Source organism: Oncorhynchus clarkii, chromosome 29 (assembly GCF_045791955.1).
Source record: "Oncorhynchus clarkii lewisi isolate Uvic-CL-2024 chromosome 29, UVic_Ocla_1.0, whole genome shotgun sequence".
NCBI classification, from domain to species: domain Eukaryota; kingdom Metazoa; phylum Chordata; class Actinopteri; order Salmoniformes; family Salmonidae; genus Oncorhynchus; species Oncorhynchus clarkii.
In genome coordinates, this window is record NC_092175.1 from 22,519,861 (window position 1) to 22,534,373 (window position 14,513).

General features: G+C 41.1%; 1 protein-coding gene across 1 annotated transcript in view; it reads right to left on the bottom strand.

Annotated features, from left to right (window-relative positions):
- LOC139388673 (BMP/retinoic acid-inducible neural-specific protein 1) overlaps nucleotides 1–10,464 on the bottom strand; it is a 123,598-nt gene extending 113,134 nt beyond the window's left edge. Inside the window, exon 1 of the mRNA XM_071135493.1 lies at nucleotides 10,189–10,464. The gene's annotated coding sequence lies outside the window, so the exon portion shown is untranslated. The remainder of the gene's footprint in view (nucleotides 1–10,188) is intronic.
- Between the last annotated feature and the right edge of the window lie 4,049 nt (nucleotides 10,465–14,513).

The window sequence follows — 14,513 nt, forward strand, 5'->3', positions numbered from 1 at the left end:
AGGATGCTCTCGATTATGCATCTGTAAAGGTTTGTGAGGGTTTTAGGTGACAAGCCCCATTTTTTCAGCCTCCTGACCATTTCAGTTTGTCTGTGATGTGTACACCGAGGATCTTAAAACTTTCCACCTTCTCCACTACTGTCCCATCGATGGGGGGTGCTCCCTCTGCTGTTTCCTGAAGTCCATGATCATCTCATTGCTTTTGTTGACATTGAGTGAGAGGTAAGCTGCCTCATTGTAGTTGGTGATCAAGCCCACTACTGTTGTGTCGTCTCCAAATTTGATGATTAAGTTGGAGGCATGCATGGCCAGGGAGTACAGGAGGGGGCTGAGCACGTACCCTTGTGGGGCCCCAGTGTTGAGGATCAGCGAAGTGGAGATGTTGTTTCCTACTTTCACCACCTGGGTCAGTCCGTCAGAAAGTCCAGGAACCCAACTGCACAGGGCGGGGTTGAGACCCAGGGCCTTAAGCTTAATTATGAGCTTTGAGGGTACTATGGTGTTGAATGCTGAGCTGTAGTCAATGAACAGCATTCTTACATGGGTATTCCTCTTGTTCAGATGGGATAGGGCAGTGTGCTATGTGATGGCGATCGTATTGTCTGTGGACCTGTTGGGGCGGTATGCAAACTGAAGTGGGTGGCAGGTAAGGTGGAGGTGATATGATCCTTGACTATTCTCTCAAAGCACTTCATGATGACCGAAGTGAGTGCCAAGGGGCGATAGTCATTTAGTTCATTTATCTTTGCCTTCTTTGGTAGAGGAACAATGGTGGCCATCTTGAAGCATGTGGGGACAGCAGACTGGGATAGGGAGTGATTGAATATGACCGTAAACACACCAGCCACCTGGTCTACTGGGTGAGCAAGCAAATTCAGGACATTCAGAATTGTTGGGAAAGCCACGTTAGAGATGCTCCCACATGGCAAATCTGAATCAACATCTTGAGTCAGAGTAGTCTAAGTACCTCTATTTTTACATAGTGCCCCAATTACATCTAGGCAGACCACCATCCTCAATTCACAACTAAATTCATGGTGAGAATATACACGTATGAGAAGATGGTCCTGGGGATAGTTTCAAGGAGACCACTGATAGAGCACCAAACAGTGCAGGATGAGTAAATCTCATTAAAGAGAGAACATTTATCTTTGAACCCTATCTTTATTTGATCTCAAGGAAAAAAAACTAATGGCCTTGCCTTTTTGGGGGGCGGGGATTTTCTATCAAAAAACATGGAGGAGAACGTGGGTTTAGACAGCAGCATATCAAACGGGGGATTAGCATCAAGACAACGCTAATTCTCTAATTCGCCAGAGATAGAAGACAACCGACCGAGGCATGGCGAGAAAGAGAGCGAGAGAGAGATGCACATGTGGAATTTCTTAGTGAGCTTTTAATTTCCCAGTCAGCCTTGGCAGCCAGCCCCCTCACTGTACTGCACTGACTGGGGACTGACTGGTACCAGCGGTGAGGAGGAGTTGCCAACTGGCAGGATCCCTTCCACCCCACCAGGTTGCTATTGTTTATTAATAATCCCAGCAGCCTCAGCAGGCTACAGTAAGGATGCCCAATAGCATCCGTAGGGGAGTTTCTTCTCTTCCATCTCTTCCTTCTAACCTGTCATCAGGTGAACTGGAGAATAGAATCCAACCCAACACGTAAGCAACCAAGGTACTGGGCTTCTGCTGTCTGCAGAGGCCTCTGGGCTTTTTCTCAAGATTCAGGGGGTCCTAATTTTGTCCAAATGGTGGAGGCTTTGCTATTTATGGGGGTGTAGTGCGGCTCAAAGGACATCCAGTAGGGTGTCCACCCACTCTGCCCAGAAAACGCGCTTTGGCAATGACATTGCACTTCCTTATGTTATAAAATACATTTTACCAAGACAAATATGATTCTTCATGTTCTGAATCTTTCAGCGGGGTCTTTATCAAACATATCATTCTATCCAAAAACTGGTATTTCGTAACTTAATACATCCAATAGTAAGCACCAAACTCTTGTTGACAGAGCAGTGCAGCTTTCTCGCTGAAACTTTATAGGATTTTACATTTTGTGGTCGTTGTCTTCCAAGTTGTTTCCCGCGTGCTGCACATAGCAAAATTACCATGACATGAGCTGAATTAAATGTAAAAGGCTTTGAAAATAAATAGCTCAGTGCTCCGTTGACATTTCACGGAGATATGCTTGTTTTTGTGAGAAGTCTTCGAAAAAGAACAGGAACTTCGCATTAATATTTGACAAAATAGATGATGAGTTCAATGGTAAGCCTATCAGATAGCTTTAATTCTCTCACAGCATCCAGCCTAGCTGGCGTGTTTTTATTTTCCTGATTTTTGACCACTTCTTTTCTCTGGCCTCCATTGATTTAGTCACCCTAATTTTGACCATCCAACAAGGGTAAGAACTCTAATATGTTTTGAACATATTATGATAGAGACATGAGGTCTGGACCTTCGGCTTTCTTAGAGGATTATCTACACAATTAACCTGTTTTTTATTTTACCATTGGTCATAACATGCATTTTTGATTGGCCACCCAACATCCAGGAAAAGCCATAGTTAAATACAGTACTGTTAATGGCTTTGACTGTAAGGATTCCATATCACTATTATCGAAGCCAATCATGATGAATGGCCTATATGGCAAGATTTATGATGATAATAATGTTTTATATTAATGAGAAAATATATACCTGCATGAATAGGGCCACCCATCAACATACCAAGACACACTGTCAACTATACATGGTCTCAGGAATGGCAATGGGTTTGTGATTGTGAAGCCATAAAGCTTTCATTCATGACTGATCGCTTTGACAGTGGTGGCAAAAAAAACATGTTGCTTCATATGCATTACATCTTAATTTGAGCGTGTATTGTGTGGATTATAATGAATTAACATTTTTATAGGGGTTGATACAAGGAAAAATCAAAATCTGAAAGTTCAAAGTGGAAATTAAACTTCAAACGTCTTTTTAAACTGCAAATACACATAATTGAAAAAGTCCTGCATTGCAGGAATGTTCTCCTTCGACAGGGTGATCAAATTAAGATACTACAACTGTAGAATCAGGTCATCAGCACAACATGACATATGCTATAATTATCCAAATGGTCTCTGTCCGTCAGTGATTCATTAAAATACATATCAAGAATAACCCTCATTGCACTGTAGTCCTAGATTTCACCAAAGTAACATTTGAATCTTGACAGTGAAACATTTAGCAATAAAATAGTAATACATACATTCTTTCAAACATGTATGCTACTGTCTAATTTGTTGTCTAAATACAGAAAATGTAGGCTGTAAGATAAAAAAAAATGTCCTACAAAACAAATACAAATGTGAGAAGAACAGAAACAATAAACAATGTAGACCCAGAGGCAGTAAGATTTACTTTTCATTATTATCTTTTAATTGCATTCTCTCTCCTGAGGCTAATACCGTTTAGATTCAATAATGGCTGCGTTATTATGGCATGATGAAAATGCCTTTCAAAAAGACCAGCCTCTCTCCTATTCAAATTTAATCTAATCCATTAGAAGCTAAAAGATAACTATCAAATTATACAAGACAAGAGTAAAAAAAAAAGATCCCAAACAAAATCTTGCACACAGCAAATTGGCCAGTGTTACCTACCCACTCGGCACACTCTGGTTGTTTCCATGTCATTCAATGAAATTACGTTGAACCATCATGGAATAGACATTGAATTGACGTCTGTTCCCAGTGGATGGTGCAGATTTTTCAGTGCAACATTTCTAGTGTTGATTCAAGTGTTAACTGAACACTCGTTGGTGTTAATAACCAGCGTTATCATTATTACCACACCCATCATTATCATATTTCCTAGCATGCTCTATTACGGGTTAAACAAATGTAATAGTTTTTTTTTTAAATATCTGTGTTTGCACGTACATTGATTGATTAATTCATTAATCTTATGCTACTCACATTTTCTAAAGTAATCCTATATGTTGATCCTATCTGGACTTATTGCATCTGTTAATGAAATGTCTGTTCCAGTTTAGATGGTTTCGGCAGTCTCATAACGTGGTCTTCCCATCCTGGCAGGCAGTCATTCTGAATGTAGAGCCCCGATAAAATATGTGGTGCAGGAATCCAGACATTAAAACAGAATTCAACTGAATTCAATAATGCATTGAACTTTGTAGGAAATCAACTAAAGGTATTGAACCTTTTAGAATATGAATTCATTTGCACAAGATTATCATCAGACATGAACAAAATGCTTCAGTGATTCGTACTTTCTGAAGAGGCAGTGCAGGAATGCCCCTGTCTGTGTGCGCGTTTGTCTGCCACTTTGTGTAGCCGTTAGCAATGATGCTAATAATGATAACTGTTTTCTGGTAGATGGAAAGGCTTTCCCAAAAACCTTTTCAATTAAATGTTCCCAACAACGTAGCCTATGCCTACCTGGCAGAATGATCATGATTATTTGCATCAATCCAGTGGGGATTCGTTTAGCAAACTCTAAAATCACGTGTGCTACAGAAACACCGCTAACCAAACAAGTTATTTTGCTGGTGTACACTGAATGAACTGTATCAACAAAAAAATATTCTTATATTTTCCCCAGACCTCAACAGTGGTCTCCTGGTGTGGTTTAAGCATTGTTGTGGACTTAAAATATTGAATTTTGTTGTTTTTCTATAAAAATAAAATCAATTAAAAAATCTGGAAAAACTCAAAAGAGGAAAAATATATATATATATTTGTAAATTAATTATATAATATTCACTTGGTGAAGGTCACAGGCCTGAAAATGAATGAATTCAATAACTATGTATCTGTCACTAACAAATACAGTCATGGGTGGTAACTCTACAATTCACTTGAAAGGCAAGGGACTCTGGGAAATATGCAAATAAGGTGTTAAACTAAACTGTGTGTTAATTTAACACTGAAAATGTGAACCCATATAGACACTGAATACTTTGCTGTGCACTAAAATCAAGATGATTCAAGCCAAGGTCATGTTCTCAAGTTTGTACAGACTACTATGTCTTTCAACAGAAACGTATCTGGTCAATCAATGTTCCTCAGGCTATGTTCTTTGCTCTCCTTAAATGAAAGCAAATTTTCCTTGGTCCTGCCTTTGGGTAAAGTTTGGGAATACATTTGTGAATTGATCTATATATGGATTTTTTTTATCCATAAAATGATCAGAATGTAGCTAGGTGGACATCCTCACTTATTTTATACGGACCAAACATTAGACTTTCTTGAAGTAAACATGGTTGTGTTGTTGTTGTTGTTTTGGGCATGGTCTGATTGATGGCTAGGCTGTCATAATTATATGGTTGAAGTTAATTTACTGTTTTCATCTTTGTAGATATTCTGCCGTTGAATATTGTATGGGTCTTGATTTCCGGTGAATCATTACACGCTCTTTTTTGTGTATGATATAAGAAATAGTCAAACAAATCAACATTTTACACATTTCTATACACCTACATTCACTTACAGGTTAGAAATAATATTGGTATTTCACAACCACACAGATGTGTCTTCTACGGTGGGGATAGATAATGTCAGTTAATCTTCAGCTTCACCACCAGTGTATAACATAGCATTAGGTTTCACCCCCTGATGAAGGTGCATATACTGTACAGTATACACTGCCTTCAGAAAGTATTCATCTGTCTTGACTTATTACACTTTTTATTGTGTTACAGCCTGAATTCAAAATGGATTAAATATATTTTTTTCATCCATCTACACACAATACCCCATAATGACAAAGTGAAAACACGTTTTTAGAAATGTTTGCAAATGTATAGAATACAGAAATATCTCATTTACATAAGTATTCACATCAAACCCATTACAATCACCGTTGGCAGCAATTACATCTGTAAGACTTTCTGGATAGGTGTCTAAGAGCTTTGCATACCTGGATTGTACAATAGTTGCCCATTGTTCTTTTCAACTCTTCAAACTCGGTCAAATTGTTGATTGATCATTGCTAGACAACCATTTAAGTCTTGCCATAGATTTTTAAGCAGTTTTAAGTCAAAACTGTAACTCGGCCACTCAGGAACATTCAGTCTTCTTGGTAAGCAACTCCAGTGTAGATTTGGCATCGGGTTTTCCTGCTGAAAGGATAATGCATCTCCCAGTGTCTGGTGGAAAGCAGTCTGAACCAGGTTTTCCTCTAGGATTTTGCCTGTGCTTAGCTCCATTACGTTCCTTTGTTATCCTGAAAAACTCCCCAGTCCTTAACGATTACAAGCATACCCATAACATGATGCAGCCGCAACTATGCTTCAAAATATGCATTGTGGTACTCAGTAATGTGTTGTATTGGATTTGCCCCAAATATAACATTTTGTATTCAGGACAAAAAGTTTATTGATTTTCCAGTATTACTTTAGTGCCTTGTGCAAACAGGTTGCATTTCTTTTTTTAAATTCCATACAGGCTTCCTTCTTTTCACTCTGTCAATTATGTTAGTATTGTTGTTGATACATCCTCAGTTTTCTTCTATAGTTTTCTTCTGCCAATGTGTGCTATTCTTTGAGAGACATTAGAAAACCTCTGTGGTCCTTGTGGTTGAATCTGTGTTTAAAATTCACTGCTTGACTGAGGACCTTACAGATAATTGTGTGTGTGGGGTACAGAGATGAGGTAGTCATTAAAAAATCAAGTCCGTGCAACTTATTATGGGACTTGTTAATTAAGACTATTTTTACCCCTGAACTTATTTAGGCTTGCCTTAACAAAGGGGTTGAATACATATTGACTCAATATATTTCAGCTTTACATTTGAACAATTTGTAAACATTTCGAAAAACATAATTCCACTTTAACATTATGGGGTATTGTGTGTCGGCCAGTGACCAACAATCTCAATGTAATCTATTTTAAATTCAGGCTGTAACAACAAAATGTGGATAAAGTCAAGGGATGTGAATACCTCCTGAAGGTACGTATTTGACTGATAAATAATTGATTGAGGTGTCTATATTAATTTTGCAGGCATAAAAAATGTCTGCCTTGATTGACTCGCTGAGAGGTTTTTGAGGCTTCCTTCAGCTGTAGGGCACTATCCCTGCTGTGCACAGTAAGCCATGCATGCTCATCCCATTAGCTCACTACTGTACTGGAAAGTACATAGAGTAAGTAGGAAATACATATATGTATATGAGTGCATGGTGAGATACAGTATGCACATCCCACAGTTGCATTCTGGGCAAGTGTATATAACATTTTATATAGGAGTACATAACGTATAGGTCGTAGATTTTTTTGTATTTAGTTACTAGTCAAGCAATCCCACAGTAGCCTCACGTCAACTAACACATCCAGCAACTTCATTTCTGCTTAGGTCTTGTGGTAGCCCCAGAGGAGAAGTACAGGCCAGAGGACAACTGCAGGTCAAATGATTACCACTGCAATTTGGAATGAAGTTCACCATCCGTTGTGTGTTGTTCTGACACATGGCTTGATTTGACCACTGTAGTTTTTCCTCCCATCAAAACAGGTTTTTTATTCCCTCTGGAAGGAATCCTTTCCGGCCACTCCAGCTGCAACCAGCGCACACTGCTAGTCCGGCCAATAGTGGAGACGCCTGATGCCTCTTGGCAATGTGAGAGAGTTAGCTCTTCTAGCTCCAGCACTGAGAGGGCTTGTATTTGATATTCTTGTCCATACATAAGGAGAATGGGCCACTGCCTACCTCCCAGTTTATCTATTTAAGGAGAATGTGCTACTATGCACCCTAATCTCTGTGTGTGTGTGTGTGTGTGTGTGTGTGTGTGTGTGTGTGTGTGTGTGTGTGTGTGTGTGTGTGTGTGTGTGTGTGTGTGTGTGTGTGTGTGTGTGTGTGTGTGTGTGTGTGTAAAAGTGTTTAGTCTCTAGTGTGTAGTCCTTTATTTGCCTTTGTGAATCATGGCAACATGAGGTTGCAATCAATCCATCATTGAAGTGCACAGCAGGAGTCACAAAACATTATGCTGCAGCGTGTACTCCCAGGCTTTGTCAACACAGTGTCACCAAGCATGGGACACAGCTGTAGCCTAAAGCTACTGCAGGCATTTTCTTTTTGGCATATGTGATTATGAGCCATTTCTCTTTGAAAAGGATTATATGTTGCCATCATATATGAAATATAAAGGCCATCTGATTGAATTAGCCATTTGAAATATTTTAAAAAATACTTTGTTTTGTGACTGTAGACATTTTTTCATGCATGTTAATCGCAGAATAATGTGATATAACATATTGGCATACTGTCAATATGTATGTGTTAATGCCTTGCCTGACAAAACAGTTCTTGGAAAGTGTCCATTGTAAAGAGCACTTAAAATGCAGAGTAGAAATGGAATGTCATTCAGAGTGGACTTGAAGAGAGCTATATCGATTGACAACTTTCAACTTAGTTCACAAAACAGACCACATGGCAGCATGGATATGATGTCAATATTGATATTAACAATGACAGTAAATCTGTTCTTGCTGCTGCTGTGCCCTACTTTTATCTTGGTAAATGAACATGTTGAAATGACCACTCTACAGTATATGTCGTTATTACGATTTGATTCATATGAAGATGTCAAGAGAAAATGTATCTTAGTTCAATCATTGCTGTACCATGTCTGTTTGAAATTACATTTGTCTGATGGAATTAAAATGGGTTCAGGAGAGTAAGACTGAGAGTACATGATTGATCTGTAACGTGAAGGATGACGAACACCTATTGGCACATATCTAAAGGCACAAAGCAAAGAAGAAGAAGTCCCCGTCGTTAGTTATAAAATCCAGTCCTTAGTTCTAAAAAACGAATTGCCCACTAAAAGTGGAGTTGCATTTCTAATCGTGTATTCATCAGCACCAGTCAATTATCCTGCCTGTAGATGATAATATGACACATGGGCCAAAAGAGCGCGAGCTCCCCCAGCAGTTAGTCGACAGTAGCGCACTCACACAACTTCACTTGAAGGGAGGGAGAGGCAACTTTGGCTCGATGGTGCAACCTCATAAACATACATATGTTTTCTGATCATAATATTTCTTCTCTGTTGAATTAATTTGAATAAGCCATTAGCATCAGCATATTTGTATTATTGATCAAGCTGCTCTCCAACATACAGGTCTGTGTTGAAAAGGTGAGGCAACAGTCCGGATATTGTCGCATTTGCTATATTTTTACACACATACACACACGCATACACTTGCACGATGGATTCTGTCTAAACTGTGTTTGAAAGTATTCAAGGATAAGATAAAATAAGTGACACACCAATTACTGAATATTTACAACTGAGAGACTAACATCAAACATGCATTTCACCATTGCATTACACTCCATACAGCAGGTGAAACGGGTAGCCTTCATTCCACACTTCGCTAGAAACAAACTAACGATGCTTGAAATGTGAGCAATTGAAATGCGGCATAAGTCTTGAATTTCAGAAGCTTCGGTATTTCAGTCGTATGTTGTAAAATGAACTGATAGGGACTCACATTGCACAATCAACTGTAGTAATGTTGATATAATCCCACATGGGAATCGACGTTTGAGCTGAACCCCGTTATTTCTAGAACAAAATACACAAGCATATTATGATGCTGTGCCTGGAACTTCAATTTGCCCTGGTCTGATTCCGACGGTCCATTCATTGAGGCGAGGGTCAGTGTGAAAGAAACTATGCGTGGACTGAAAACTGATTCTTAATGCTTTCTCCCCCTCACTATTACGCTCTTTCATTATTTCGTCCTCCTCTGCAGCCTCGCATTACATACATGCCGTCTCCAGTCATATGCGAGGAGAATTCAGCCTATCGCCTACTGCACTGAACCACCAACTCACTTTGCATGTAAATGTAAGGTATTAGGATCTAGCGTTGTTCATATCCACAGTAATGGACATTTAGTGAATGTTACTTGAGATAAATAACAACAACATAGGTTGGACACATGGAAACACAAAACTCACATCGGCTACATATAAGACAACACGCTGCCTGATTTGACAATGATAAAGCAGAAAAACGCACACGTCCAGAAAAAAAATCTATATCCTATCATGCTGACCATGTAAAATCGCCATAACTGTCAATAAGCTACAGCATAACCTTTAGCTACTCTAATAACTGGTATAGTGTGTATATAAAACAATACAATTGAACGCAAATTAAGCTACACTTAAGCAGGCTTACCTAAAACTGATTCTCCCCTGTGCTCGGAATATGTGGTCCAAGGTGCTTTAGTTTTCTGTCCGAAAACTTTTGCTGGAGCATATGTATCCAGTGTGCATGCTGGTAGCTCAATCTTAGATGTTGAATTGTGGATGAGTTGACGGTCCTTCTCATGCTCAAGAGAGAGAAATCCTTCGGTTCGGCAAGTTGGTAAGCATCAGTACACAGATAAACAGAGTGACCAAGTCGACCCGTGGGGAAACGGGAGTTCAATAGTTAAGAAGAAATATCCCGATGTGTTCTAGGGAGGTTCGGGCGAGCTCGGATCCGTGAAAGTCGTTCGCAGGTGAAGAGGTGGTAGTGAGGATGCCAAGGAAGGTAGGCAGAGACTGATCGAGTGCAGGGCAAAAGGAAGCGAAACTAGGGGGAGGTACTGAGAATACAGCTTTGTATTGTAGAGGACGGCAATACCAGACGGCAGGGGGTGGGACTGAACCACACGAGCCGAACGGGAGAGGAGGGGGGAAAGAAGGGTTGGGGAGGAAGGATATACCGCGTCGTGACTTTATGTGTTGATAAACAACGATTATAAAGGTTCAACTTTGAAAACCCCCAAAAGAAGACAGCATGACAAACGTTAAAGCAACCCCAAATCGGACTACTGGGGAAAGTGTAGAGTCTATGCATTACCACCGCTCCTTACCACCGCGCTTTCATTGTGTGACTGTTTCAATGGAAACCTAGCAATATGAAAAAGGAATAAAACCCAACGACGCATGTATCTCTTTCTCTCTCTCTCTCGCATGCACGCACAAACACAGACACATACACACACACTAATGGATTAGGGAGCACACACTTGCCAGATGACGAATAATGGTTGTACACCGTACCCAGAGTGAATTTATAACTAGTGAGTTTGTGTGTGGGATTTGTTTGCACCAACAAGAAAAAATATGTGGAGGCGCTGTCCAGTGTCCTGAAAGTGCTCCAGAACAGAGGGCTATGCATGTTGGCTGTCCATGGCCCTGAAAACGCTAAAAAGACCGATGCGTTCTGCTGGCCACTGTCCATGTTATAGAGCATTGCAGTTGGCTTTCCAAACACTTTTTTACATTTCGCTGTCCACACCTATGCATTTACAATGGCATTTAGTTTATTTATTTTTTAGAACTAGGCAAATTCTTATTTTACAATAATGGAATACCCCGGCCAAACCCTCCCCTAACCCGAACGACGCTGGGCCAATTGTGCGCTGGCCGATCACAGCTGGTTGTGACACAGCCCAGGATCAAACCAGGGTCTGTAATGACGCCTCTAGCACTGAGATGCAGTGCCTTATGCCACTGCGCCACACAGGAGTTTAGCTTTGACAAGTGCATGTTTCATATCATTCACAGGTGGATGACTCCACTTAGTGACTTTTGCGGGTTTAAAATCACTTGTCTTGGAAATATTGCCATTGGACTAGAAGCTCATATTTTCCTTTTGATATTAGGTTTTATCAACCTGAGCATCCCTTGATCAGTGTTACATGTGCCTCTAACATGGCATATAGACCGCCCCTCTACTGTGTCTTTGATTTGGTACATGAGCTCCATACATGAGTATCTACTGAAGTGTACTTATGGTGCCGTACATGGAACATGCACACACACACGCACGCACACACAGACTCTATCGCTCTCATAAAAACTGTTAAGCGGGGCGGAGCAGGTGAAACCAAGTGCAGACTCAGACGAGGAGACAGGGATAAGGTAATTAAGGAATTTATTGAAAAGCGGGGGAGATGGGGTGCAGGCCAGGGGGAGCTCGGGCAGGTAGCAGGGAACCAGGAACTGAGGCTGGGGCAAGGGGAGTAGGGGCAGAGTAAGCAGGTCTGGAGCGGAATCCAAGGAAGCAGTAGAGCAGGGGTACAGTGCAGCGAAGCAGGACTGACGAGACAAGGGACTGGAGACAGGGACCAGGGTCAGAGCGGACGGAACTGTAGTGGAAAGAAAAGCAGCATCATGCTAGGGAAAAACAGGCACAACTGGATAAAAAGATCTATGCAGGAACAAACGACTTGAACTGCAGACTGACTGAGCAGTGGCTACGAACTGGCAGCGTGGAAGTGGCAGGGCTGAGTACTTGTAGAGGTCTTGATTATGGAGCATGTTGCAGCTGGTGGGGGTCTGCTCTGACTCCAGCACACCTGTTTCCCCTCACACAATCAGATGCACACATACAGAGAGAGAGCACTAGGGGAGTAGCGGCAGGAGGAGACACAGGATGAGAAGTAGAGGGCGTGGCAGGAGCAGATGTAACACACACACTTACACACACATACATGTAGACACACTTCACTTGACAAAAATATTTGCATTCTCTACACTCAAAACAACATTTGATCTATCATTGCCTATGACATATTGTAGTACCATTTTTTATGCACTTTTGAGTGTATCATCTACATAATTTAAATTCACCAAACTCCAGGCCCATATCACCTAAATAGTTCTAACTGTAGCCAGGCTTATATGATCTCATGCTATTAGAAGTGAGGAGCTGACTTGTCCTGCCTGGAAGGCTGCTGGGGTGTTTGCTAGACTGACAACCTACTAATGGAAGTTCTCTGGGGGTAGCAGGGAGATAATTCTCCATCTCCCGTGTTATTCCACACTGGCCATGGGCCTGTCATACAGCCTCAGCTCTCTGGCTGAGCTGTGAGAGAGAAGACAGATGTCCAAATACCCAGCAGCTCCATCCGTCATTATATTTGCATGAGGATTTTCTCAATTTCTCCATGTAGAAGGCGTAAGGATGGAGCCAGATCAGTCTGAGTGAGTGAGTGAGTGAGTGAGTGAGTGAGTGAGTGAGTGAGTGAGTGAGTGAGTGAGTGAGAGAGAGAGAGAGAGAGAGAGAGAGAGAGAGAGAGAGAGAGAGAGAGAGAGAGAGAGAGAGAGAGAGAGAGAGAGAGAGAGAGAGGTGTTACCATCCTGGCCTTCTCCTGACTCTAATTAGAAACAATCTAATCTGCTGAAGGTTACCTGGGCAGTCAGTAGTCAGCCCATCACCACATACTACACCATCCTCCTCCTCCTATAGACCACCTCATCAAGCCTCAATTCAAATCTCACACGGCCATTCCTCTGACAGCAAATGCCTGTTTAATTGTTCCACACTTAGGCACAGGATGGTGCAATCCACTGGTACCTGAGTAAATCTGTTGGTGCTGACAAAATAATTTACTATAATTAGGTTTAAAGGTAGATGACTAAAAAAGCCAGATTAAAGGTGAATGAAAAAAAAGATTATGTGAATGATACTATTATATGCTTGTCCAGGCCTGATGTGACCTGGATGATTTTTAAGTGACATATTTTCCTAATGCCTCCCCAGTTCAGTCTCCTAATGGACAAGCTCTTCACAGTCCCCTAATGGACAAGCTCTTCACAGTATCCTAATGGACAAGCTTTTCACAGTCCCCTAATGGACAAGCTCTTCACAGTCCCCTAATGGACAAGCTCTTCACAGGGAATTTAGAGTAATATACTCTGATCTTGGCTTGACTGGAGTGAGCTGTTTCACTCAGGACCTGATATTATATACAAGTCAACAAACTGCAATAATTCTATCAGCGCTAATGGCAGGGTTTATAGGAGAAACCATAAAACGGGAGCGGAAAATAAATAAATTAGTTCACACTCTCCGAGGTTAGCAGGATTCCAATGGGGTGACCTGAATGTGTTTAACGAGGTGCAAGGCCTCTCATATTGTCATTGGGGTGTCATTGGTTTGCTGAGCTGACAAAGGACTTGGGTATTACCACATTACAGGGTCGGTATTCATAAGGCTTCTCAGAGCATGCTGATCTAAGATCAGGTCCTTCCCCTGCATGTACCCAATCAGGTAACTAATGTCTCAATGTGCATCATCACGTCTTGTCTCCAACAGGAACATTGCTGGAGCTGAACAGGTACCTACTAGACATTTCAATAACATCAGCAAGCAGAAGGCAATCTAACAGCAGCACTCACTCTCTCTTTCTCCTCCTTCACTGCTGTCGGCAAACTATGTCATTTGAAAGAGAATGCAGGGTTTGTTTGTTTCTCTCTTGTCGAATGGAACAGAAGAGCATAATGCAAGTACAATGGGAAAGGAAAACAAAGACAAGCCTTGATAGGCTGTTGTTCTGTGTAAATCATTAAGCAGTGATTAAGATGTGGCTGAGGGATTTTTGACGAGCCTCTCATTGGGATGCTGGGATGTTGCATGGAGCATCCCACGGTAATGTAGCCGCTAGTGCAGTAACTTGACAGTTACTCCCACTGCAGTCATTGACAGTCTCTTTACCTCTCTCCTTG